General features: G+C 38.2%; 1 protein-coding gene across 2 annotated transcripts in view; it reads right to left on the reverse strand.

Annotated features, from left to right (window-relative positions):
- Nucleotides 1-1901, reverse strand: part of HS3ST5 (heparan sulfate-glucosamine 3-sulfotransferase 5) — a 155551-nt gene extending 153650 nt beyond the window's left edge. For both annotated transcript variants that reach the window (XM_036248742.1, XM_036248741.1), the window contains exon 1: nt 1733-1901. The gene's annotated coding sequence lies outside the window, so the exon portion shown is untranslated. The remainder of the gene's footprint in view (nt 1-1732) is intronic.
- Between the last annotated feature and the right edge of the window lie 9800 nt (nt 1902-11701).

Consider the following 11701-nt stretch of genomic DNA (forward strand, 5'->3'; position numbering starts at 1 on the left):
GGGTGGCAGCCACTCGATGTGTCCCTTCACATCGATGTTCCTCTCTCTCTCTCCCTTCCTCCCTCTCCCTCCCACTCTATCTGTACAAAAAATGGAAAAATATCCTCGGGTGAGGATAAAAAAAAAAAAAAAGCGAACATTTTAAAAACTTAATATTGCACACAATAAAAATGAAGTTGCTAAATGAGATATAGAAGACAGAAATACAAAAATCTGATAATAAATGTTCACATAATCTGTTATAAATATATCACATAATTTATGTTTTTTAAAAAATCTTTATTGTTGAATGTATTACAGATGTTCCTCATTTTCCCCCCATTGACCCCCTCCTTCCCCCTCCAGCCCCCTCCCACCTTTTCCCACACTATTGTCTGTGTCCATTGGTTATGCATACAAGTTCTTTGGTTTATTTCTTCCCACCCCCCAACCCCTTTCTCTTTGAGGTTTGTCAGTCTAGCAATGAATTTGTACTTCTTAATCCCTTCACCTTTTTCACCCATTCCCCCAACCCCCCTCCCATCTGGCAACCAACAAAATGTTCTCTGTATCTATGAGAATGTTTCTGTTCTGCCTGTTCATTTTGTTTGTAGATTCCATTGTTGATAGATATGTATATATGTATTCATTGCCATTTTGTTTGTTCATATATTTTATCTTTTTCTTCAAAAAGACCCTTAATCATTTCATATAATAATGGTTTGTTTTTATTTGCAAAGAAAAGAGTAACTGACTATGTATTAAGCAGATCTGTCCTTTTAAAGTCTAAGGCTGAGTTTTCAAAATGAAGAGGAAAAAAACACTAAAAAATGTAGAAATGCCTAGCCAACCCTGGTAAGAACTCATTATTTTCATTGTGTAGTTATTTCTTAGAATTAGATCAATAACCATAAACATTTGCATAAATTACTTCACACAGAAGAGAGAAACAGCTAAGAGAGCAGTGACAGGATGGTCACTCTGAAAGAGAAATAGGGACACCTGGGAATGAGCTCATCACACTGAACCTTTAAAGGGAATATCAAAGAGAATTAAGAATTCAAATTGAGGAGGTCAAAAAGAAAGCACTAATTTAGCACCTCTGTGCTAAAACCACTCTTTCTTATTTATTCTTGTGACTGCAGGAAACAACATAAAACCCCATTTAATATGGTTCATTGTTTTGCAAAAGCTCCAGACCCACCTTCATCAGGATCACGTGGGGTGAGTAACTGTAAAAATGCAGATTGCTGGGCCACATCCCAGACCTAGTGAATCTCTCTGTGAAATACACCCAGGAATCAGCATTTTAAGGGCCTCCCCCTACCTCCATGTGATTCTTATGCACATTTAAATTTGAGGATTAAAATAGTATGTGACACTATTTTACGAAAAACCAATGATCAGATATCAAGATCACCAGTGTGCCTTGCTTGTACATACATTTAAATGACATACAACTTTTAAACTTTGTATTTTATGTCCCTCTTTTGTTGTGGAACTTACATAGCTAGCTATTTTCTTATAGTCAATAACTGCTTTCACTTTTGTATATTTTTTTTTCTTTTTTTTTTGGTATGTGCCCCTGGTGGGAACCGAACCCAGGACTCTCTGGTCCGCAGGCTAACGCTCCAACCACTGAGCCAAACTGGCCAGGGCTACTTTTGTATATTTTGTTAAAATATATTAAATATTCACTTTTGATGTAGTTAAGAGTTATGCAAAAATCCAGTTACTTCCAAACTTCACTTACCTTCAAATCCTTATGCTTGTTCAGAAAGTTCTGAACATATACGATGGAGATTTTCAAGAAGAATATATGAAGTGGATTCTGTTTAACTTCCGACTGCTTCAAGGTTGGACAAGGAGACTCGTTCAGTGGACACCAGAAACAGCATTGAGAAGGGAAGACAATTCTGAGGCCTCTGGGTACCTGATTATCTCTGAATAGGATAGAAAAACAAGTAGTCAGCTACCTGAAATTCAGAGTATCTGTTATAGAGAAGGTTATTTTCAGTAAACTAGCAGTGTTACTAAATTTAAACTTGGCCTGGGCTTGCTGCTTCCTGATTTAGCAGTTGTCATTTACAATTTCATGTCATTGTGAAGTCAGAATTGCATGATGCTGCTGCCTGCAGAGGATCCTGTTGAATTCATATTGCTTTAATTGACCATTTTTTCCCCAAACATTGCATCAAGTGATATAATTACTAATTTTATATACAGGTGCTACATTTTGATGCTAAATTTCTAAGTCAAGGGGATGAGGTCTCTTGGAAATATATCCTTACATGAGACTCTATCACACCCCATACAAGATAAAACATAATACTTTTACTAAATCCCCTTGGAATCATCTGCTACTTTTGCTATATTTTATTTCACATGGGTAATGCTTGCCAAGGTAATTAGACATAAATGAAAGTAATATCCTTTCTAGTCAGTATGTGTTGCCTACTCAGACAAACCAACATTATAGCATCTTTGCTGAAGTTAAGCAGGTGTTATTAGTGGCTAATGAAAAAAAAAAGAATAAAATATCTATTTTAAAAATTGGTACTCAGTCATGCAAATAGTATCCTAAATGGTAGAAGAAGCAACACACAGGATAGAGATAAATACAATGTCAAACACAAAATAGCAATCACAGAGTACACTGTAAAACTGGTTTTTATGGAAGGCCCTTCTGCTTGGTGGCCTAAAAAACATTCTTAACTTTCTTCTTTTTTGATGTGCTTCACAAATAGAGAAAAGAACATCAAATGTTCACTCTCCCAGTATTCCTTTCTTCTTATAGTTTATGGGCCAGAATGGGGCCACATGAGAGGCCGGTGACCCCATTCTCGCCCACAAACTGTAAGAAGTCTGCTGGGTAAGCAATTCAAGAAGACATGTTCTGTATTGATCAAGAGAGAAATTCCTGTCCCTCTTCTCCTTCCACACAGTTGCTGTCTTGAATGAGGATGTGATACTTGGAGGTACAGCAGCCATCTTGTGACCATGTTGTAAAACATCAAGTCCAGAGAAACACACAGGTCTAGGCCCTGTTACTGATGAACAGCTGAACCAACACTACTAACTGCTTCTTCTGGAGTTGTTTTTTTCAACCATTGGGTTTTCTGTTTCTTGCTAACAGAATCGTTGTGGACTGACAGAGTGCTCAAAAACCATGTGTACGTTTTGCTGCAATGATTGGAGAGCAATGACTGTAGTAATGTCTATCTTTACATTGCAGTGTAACCTGCGGGTTCTCATTCTGTGGGGTCAAGGGCAGCCTTTGTGATGACAGAAGATAGAACGTGCTTTCTTTCTGACTCCTAGGACTGTTGTGCATATGGGAAATAATGGGTCACGAGATGGTGTAAGTAATTAGAACAAAACGAGTGGAAAGCCTAGCTCAGAGCCAAAGCTATCACATTAGTCAAAATCTCAGTGGAAGAGTTTGAATCTCCACTCTGGAGTTCATTCTTATTATCTTGCTAAGTCCTGTGAACTCTTTCTGAAATACTGTTGGTGCCCTTCACTTCATTGCTGTCTTCCTTTCATCAACAATTCTTACTCTATCACAGCCAAGGCTTTCACTATCTCATAGACTATTGCTTTAGACCCTTCAACAGATTTTCTTTTTTCTTAAGCATTGCAGTGTGTATTATTGTTGTCTTAACACCACCAACACCATCACCGTTGCTACCACTAGCACCATCACTACCACCAGCACCAGCACCACAACCATTATCACCATCACTACCACCATTACCACAACCATGACCACCAGCACCACTATCACTACCACCAGTACCACCACCATGACCACCAGCACCAGCACTACCTCCACTACCATGACTACCAGCACCATCAGCACCACCAGCACCAGCACCAGAATCTTTAATACCTTGTCTGGTGCCTATAATATTGCATGGCTTTTTGCTGCCTCCCATCTCACATTTTGTTTCCCTCCCGTATATTCTACTCATTGCATTTAGAGTGGTCTTTGAAAAATACACAACTGGCCCAGCCACTATGGCTCAGTAGTTTGAGTATCGTCCCATGAACTGAGAGGTCCTGGTTGGATTTCTGGTCAGGGCACATGCCTGGGTTTTGGGCTCAATCCCCATTAGGGGGTGTACAGGAGGCAACCAATCAATGTTTCTCTTTCTCTCCTTCTCTCTCTAAAAAGAAAAATCAATAAAAAAATATTAAAAAGAAATACACAACTGTCAATCCCTTGTTTTAAAACCTTCAGTGCTTTCCCATTGTTCCTAGGATAAAGATCAAGACCTTACATCATCCAATCCCTACCCACATTTCCAGCCTCATCTCCCTAGAATAAAGTAACCATTTCTGTTTTTAAATACCCTTATTTTTTAAATACCCAGAATTCAGCAGAGTGCTTAGCACATAGTAGGCATTTGATAAATATTTGTTGAATGAATGAACAATAGCCTTCCAATAACTCTTGAACATAAATCATTTTGTATTTTATTTTTCTCATATATTTTATTTTCTGAATTACTTAGAAGTACAATGAAGGCAAAGAAATGTCATATTTCTTTGTACCCTATAACAGGATGCTAGGTATGTAGAAGGGTTCAGAAAGTATTCAATTGTATTGATATTGACATTTTTACTTGTGTTGCTTTTTAAAGGCAGAAGTTCATTCTCTCTCACAACAGAATAAGTTGTCACTTACCTATAAGATTAAATAAGCAAGGGGAAACATATTATTATTCTGTCAAAAATGGAAGTTAAAAATAGGAGACTTGTTTATGATCACAATGCTACAGAATTTTCACTTAATTATAGAGGAGCTGTCCTTCTTTATGTCTTGGAGAATCTGCAGATAAGCCTTGAGTTATGTGGACAAGCAAACACAATGTTTGCTATTTCGCTGTCATATTTTCAAATATTTTATATTTCTCTTTAGAAATCTTTTCTCTTTGAAAATATAAGCAATAATTCAATACTTTAAATCAATAATAGCTGAAGTATTTTATTTTTGTGTAGAAACTGATTATTTTGAAAAATAGTTACCCCGTGTACAAACTAATACCTAGTTATTGGATATATACCTGGAAAGGGCAAAAAGAACTTCAAAAAGTCAAAGGTAGGCTTGAAATTTTAGCCTATGCAATATACTGACATTACCCCAAATAAAAGAAAGAGTAGCCTAAAATAAGAACACATCCGAGGAGCCTACAAACAATGGAACAGTGGGTTGTGAGTTACTGTGCTGAACAGGAGGACAGGGACAGGCTTCCCAACAGCTTCGGACTGTGTTCTGGTGGCCAGATGTTTTCCAAGTTGGAGAATGACAAAATTATGATTGAGGAAATCTAGAAGGAAGATTGTGGGGAAATGTAAGGGTAGGCAATGCAAATTTTGTGCCTGAATAAAATTCTTGAGCAGGCATAACCTTCTTACTTAAAAACTAGTTGAAGCTTGCCTAAGGCATAGTTATACAAGAGGTAATTGAATTTGGGTTTCTATGGACCTGTTGTTCCATTATAAATATCTCCTAGTTTTCTCAGGGTATTTAATCTGTTAGAAAGTTTGTAAAATTAAAAAGATAAAGAAGGGGAAAGGAAAGAAATGGAAAAAAAAAAAGGAACTCTGCTACAAGAAGTGCATTTCAAGAATGACTATAAATAGTGTCTTAAAAATCAGAGTAGGCTATTTTATAATTAGGGTTTTAAAAGCTATTTTAGGCAACTAGTGATTTGTGATTTAATAGTCAACTGCTTTTTAAGCAAAATAAGAAATCCCACCAGGGAACAGTCATTATTTCCCTCTTTTTTTCCCCTGTTACTTAAACTCCGAGGGGTAGGTTGAATTAGAACTGTTTACTTTGTTCCTCTTTATATAAGTAACAAATAAGCTTCACTGCGTGGTGGGAGGACAGATTCTTATGCTCCGCTTCTTTATTCATATTTCTTTTCTGTATAAGGGAAAAATAATTTTGAGGTGTATATTTTACTTGCTAACTTTTTTTCCTTTAGTTTGTTAATGCTTGAATCTAGTGACAAAATTGTATATGTCTTTTTGCATGAAAATTAACATATATTTTATAATTATAGTAGAAAACTTTTGCATTTATTTGTTAAGAGTGTAAGACTGCCATTGGATGCTATAGGTGTTCTAGACTACTAGTAGTGAAGATTTGAAAAACACACACCAGACTGGTCAGTGTGGCTCAGTGGTTGAGCGTCGACCCACGCACCACGAGGTCACCAGTTTGATTCCTGGTCCGGGCACATGCCCAGGTTGTGGGCCTGATTCCCAGTGGGGGCCATGCAGGAGGCGGCCAGTCGATGTTCTCTCTCATTGATGTCTCTATCTCTCTCCCTCTCCCTTCCTCTCTCTCTGAAAAAATCAATAAAGAAAAATTATATTAAAACACACACACCATGGGATAAAGATGTTATGAGTGCCCATTTAAGAATGTGAGAGTGCCCATTTAAGTATACTTTGTGTAGGCTTTTCTCTCAATAGTGCATACAAATGTAAAAAGTTTTATTTATCTACCTGTAGCTCAAAGATTTAGAATACCCTACAATAGGACCTATTAATAAAAAGTAAAATTCTCCCTTATAATTTTTAAAACAAGAGACATAGTATTCTATTAAGAGTATTAAACAAGTCAGAGTTATGTATAAAACATCCATGATTATCCCTAGATGATAAACCTTCTGTGGTTTTTTCACTAAAAGAGTGACTGCAGAGTTTGGAGACTTCCAATAGGTATTCCATTTAAGAAAATCTGGACATGAAGTCATTGCAAGCAGACAGGCCTGAAATGAGATTAGAGAAGCTACAGTTGTATTATAGCGGGGGCGGGCAGAAGAGACAGGTGGGGGCGCAGGAGTTCAAGTTCTGTTTTTTATTTTTCAAAAGGCCCATTTCCCACAAAATAAGCCTTACACAGAAGCCTGGAGTTCTGTGGAACATGGTTTGACCACCACTAACTAGGCTTTGAGAATGAAGAAGAAAAAGATCAAAAGTCATCAGTGTTGACCAGAATCTTACATCCTCCTGGTAACCAGATAAGTAACTTATTCTGAAGATTCCTCAGCCTTCCTTTGCATCTGGATGGTTTCCTGTCTCCCACAACCATCATGTTACCGGTCAGCTCCCCCAGCGACTGCCAAGTCAGAAAGAGACACTCTGGGTAGGGGTCACAAAGGAACCAACATTTTGGACACAGGTGGGGTGGTTCCTGTTCACGAATGGGCAGCCTCGTTGGGGTACTTCATTCCCTTTGAGTCAGATCAGAATGAGAGCCTCCTAGAATCAAACCCTCAGGCTTAGGATGTGGAAATTCATACTCTGAAGAGTGGGCAAATCCATGAGGGTATTATGGCAGTCATTATAGATAACTTTCTGGCCTTTCCCTTCTAACTGGTCTTCTTATCTGTGGTTGTGCTATGGGCATGTTTTTCCAGGTCTTTACAAAAACCCACCACTAGAACATGAATTTCTCTATTCTTTGAACTATGGTGATAAGTATTACAAATAACACACAATTTACAGAAGGTAACACCTACTTATAGACATAGACACTCAATTCAACTATCTAATTTGGTAACTGAATCCTTATTGGAGATTTGTAATAGGTTGAAAAATTGTGTATATGAATATAGTTTTATTTATAATTCATAGGATATCTTTGTACTTATGAGTTTTTCTTAGTCAAATGGTTATTGTTTTTTCCCAACTACTTTACACTGTATTTTCTTTTCTTTTGAGTAATAAGAGTTGAGGTAGGAACTACACCTTCAACATTGCTCTGCCCACAGCGGAATGTTTGGCTCACAGCAGATGCTCACTGCATGATGATCATTACATACAAACGTTTGCATGAGTGCAAAAGAGAAAAAACGTTTCTAGCTTTTATCTGCTATCGTTTTCATTTATTTCTGGCACTGGCAAGACAGAAGATTTGCATTACTTCTGAGCACAGGCATGATGCATTTAGATATGATTTTCCATCTCTCCATAAGATAAAATATATGCCGTATAACAATCGGCACTGCAATTTTATGCTGAATTGAAATATTTTAGACTTTGATGGGTTCAACAGACATACACATACAGAAAAGACAGATGTCAAAGAACAGGAGAACATTTAACTATCTCTGTCTTCTGCACTGTTGACGCTGGGCCCGTGTTATTGGTGCTGTTTTCTCAGAATGTTTCTCAGGAAATGAGTTACACCTACTTTATCTGATGACTTTAATAATGGGCCTGCCTATGCTAAAATGATTTGAGATATCTTCTTGATTCATATAAAATGACAATTTATAAATATGTTTCCCAAACTCCTCACAACAATCAAAGACTAACTTACTTTTGGTGAAAGGCAAAGTCAACTATCCTGACAAATACAGGCAATGCTTGTGTTAATTTATACTACTGCATAGCACCGTGGTCGTTTTTTCTCAAATCTATATGACGGAAACATTTATGAAGCATGCTTCCTTCCGTTAATGTGATCAAAGAAAGGTTCAAATGAGTCCGAACTAAACAACAGATATTAGTACTGGATTTTCATGGAAATTGCTCCAGATTGGGACTAGGTAAAGTGCTTCTAGCCAAGGCTTTATAATGGCCTGGGATAAATAATTTCTTCAATGGTTTTTAGTTTGTTTATCCACATAAGAGATCAGACCAAATCAGGAGTTTTTAAAGCAAGGCTATACTTTAGAATAAACCTGGGTTTAAAAAAACTGCCCGTGCCAAGGCCCCACCTCAGAGATGCTGGTTCAGTTAGTGGGGGTCGGGGGGCAGAGCCTCAGAAGTTACCAGGTGTGGGGATACACAACTGGAGTTGACTCACTGACTGTACGTCCTCTAAGCACCTTCGGTGTGTAAGAGCCTATTTCTGGAATTTCTAGAAAAAGTTCATTTATTCTCTCCTCTGTCCCCCTGCCCCCCCCCCCCCCCACACACACCAATATTTGTTTATTAATCTGGACTCTCATTTCTAGCCTGATGGCAGTTTTCTACATTAGCGAGGTTCTGCTTTTCAACTAAAATGATAACAGTGACACCGTACATGCAAATCAGACAAATGATTAATTAACAGGGATAGCAGGAAGAGGGAAGAGTCGCAGAGAAACAAAATATAAGCTCGGTCAGAATATAAGCTTTCTAAGGACAGTCTTGTATCAAGATTTAATAAAAATGTTACTAGGTGCTATTTACATAAAGAATTTGAGAATTATAAGCTTTTTACAATTCCTCAACTTTCAACAAATTTTAGCAACTGCAAAATGATAACCATAATAGTGGAAATAAAGTTCACTGCTACAGAGATGTTGAGGGCTGGTCTAATTATAAAGGAGACACATCTATTTCATTGGAGAAGATGCGTGATGATTACTGAATGAGTGAAATGCTCCCACGTCTTAAATGTAGACTTTGTGTTTATCTGATGATGGGGAAAGAGCTTTCCTAGGAAAACGTTACTGGCTTTTGCTTTGCTAAAGGCAGATCCAATGTCTCTGACACTAATCTTGAAATTGGAACCAGATTTCTCTGGGAGGGAGGGGTGTACAGCATAAGCAATAAGCATATTAAGGTTAGACCTCCATCTCCTCTCTTTGGTACTTCTCTGTACAGGCCACAAGTAAGAGGCTGAAGTTAGGGTTTCAAACTAGGAGATGAGAACTGAGGCCTTGTTTTGCTGCCTATATTTAGCTCTGGTCTCTGTTTCTGCCGTTGGTGGAGCTTCTGATCTCTGAGACACGGCAGCAGGGACAGCGTGCTAATGGTTTTTCTGAAAGCCTGCCTAATTCTTAGATCCTCTTTAAGTTTAGAGGATAGAAGGGGCTTACTATCCAGGAAAAGGCAAAACTATAGTCACTAAAATGTGTTCAAGTAGATAACAGTCTTTCAGTGCTCGTGCAATAAATATTTATGGTGTGCCTTTTTGTTTTAAGCCCTGGGCATATAAAGATTCTTAGATAATTTGCAACCACACACTTTATTCATTGACTTCAGCTTAAACTGTTTTAAGTCAATTCTTAATTTTTTATGTGCACACATGTGTACGCACACATACACACACACCTTACTCTCCACGTCACCAGCAACTTTTAATTCTGTACCAAGTGATTTTATGAGTTGTTCGGTGGAGCGGTTCCTTTTCACAGGACTGCTCTGTGCCTGAGTCAAAGATGCTTCTGGTGGGGACGCTTTGGATCTCATCATGGCCATCCTATTAGAGTTGCCTGTCTTTCATTCATAAAGCAATAATTTGCCGCTAGTTTACTACTGCTTGCCTCTTTTCAATTTATTTTAAATCCTCATCTGAAAATATCTCAATGAAAGAAAATGACCCCAGATATTTCCATGTTAAAAGCAGGAGTGTCAGATGTGGGGGTAGGGAGGGGAGATATCTGGTGGACATTCACTGGTGGTGAAAAGTATTATTTGGGATGATGGAAACAACCCTTTGTCACTAAACACAAGACTGATACTGCTGTTCTGATTTAAATCCTTCCTGGAGTAGACACACAGATATATTTTTGTAATTTCAAGTGTAAAAAAGCCCACTGCGTAATCTGGACTCTCTTCTCTATGTAATTATAGTCATTTCCTAAAGTGTCTAGTATGAAAACACAGAGTGCAACTGTAGTTTTCAGTAATATCACGAGAAACAGCATCTCAGAGCTGGGAATGCCATTCTCTGTACTACATATCACCCCCAGCTACCTGCCCTCTGCTGTTTGGAGGAGGGACTGACTACGCCGGCGATGAACGGCAGAGGTGCTCTGGGTTCCTTGAAAGTATTATTCCAAATGCCATCGCCGGGACCTGCCATGTCGGCAGGGGAACAAGGACGCATGAGGGCATTTGTCCAAAGCGGTTTTGATATCAACGGATTACACAGTCAAAGCAATGAACCACCACTGTAAAGGCATGCAATAACCCGAACAGGATTTAAAAAGAGGACAGAAATCACGAGGTGATTCACAGGGTTTAAAAGAAACCACTTTCAGTTCTTTAAGCTATGCCTATATATTTGAAGAAACATCAGACTTTTTTTTTAGACTACAAAGAAAATTTCTCTCTATTCCTGCCAGGACCCTTTGTCTTCAACTTATACAGATAATAATTGCATTCTAAAAATTACCCTCTTTCATCAACCATGTTTGGACAGTTTAGTGTGGAAAAGTCCAAACGTTCTTTTAGGCAGTTATAACCGCAATCAGATCAAGAGTAAACACTGTTAATTCCCCCCCACCACCCATTTTCTCCACTCTCTGCTTCTGTTATTCCTTCTACTACTTCTGAAACAATAGTCTCCCTTTTATCTACTTTTATTATACATTCTCTCTACACCCACCTAGAGTTTTATGAGTTTTTGTTTGTTTAATTTAAAAAGCAGACAAGCCCTGAGAAAGACAACTTTCCATTCAAATTTTCTAACATAAAGGACTCTGGGCTCTTATTAGACAAAGTCATAATGTGGAAATTTATCCATCTGGTAATAAGATCTCAGGTAATATTCCTTTAATATATTGATTTTGCAAAACCACATCTTTGTTGCCAGACCCTGGAGCTCAGTGATAGCTCTCCATAAGGGGTTTTGAGAAGGCATGTTGAAACGATGCCAGCTGAGCTAGGCTGAGAGATTGCGTGGGGATGCGTAATGGAGAACGACCCAGCGAGGAAAGAGGCTGCTGCACAGTGAGGGGCCTGGCGGGGTCCAAGATCGGCT

The sequence above is a fragment of the Molossus molossus genome, unplaced genomic scaffold (genome assembly GCF_014108415.1).
Source record: "Molossus molossus isolate mMolMol1 unplaced genomic scaffold, mMolMol1.p scaffold_m16_p_8, whole genome shotgun sequence".
Lineage (NCBI taxonomy): Eukaryota > Metazoa > Chordata > Mammalia > Chiroptera > Molossidae > Molossus > Molossus molossus.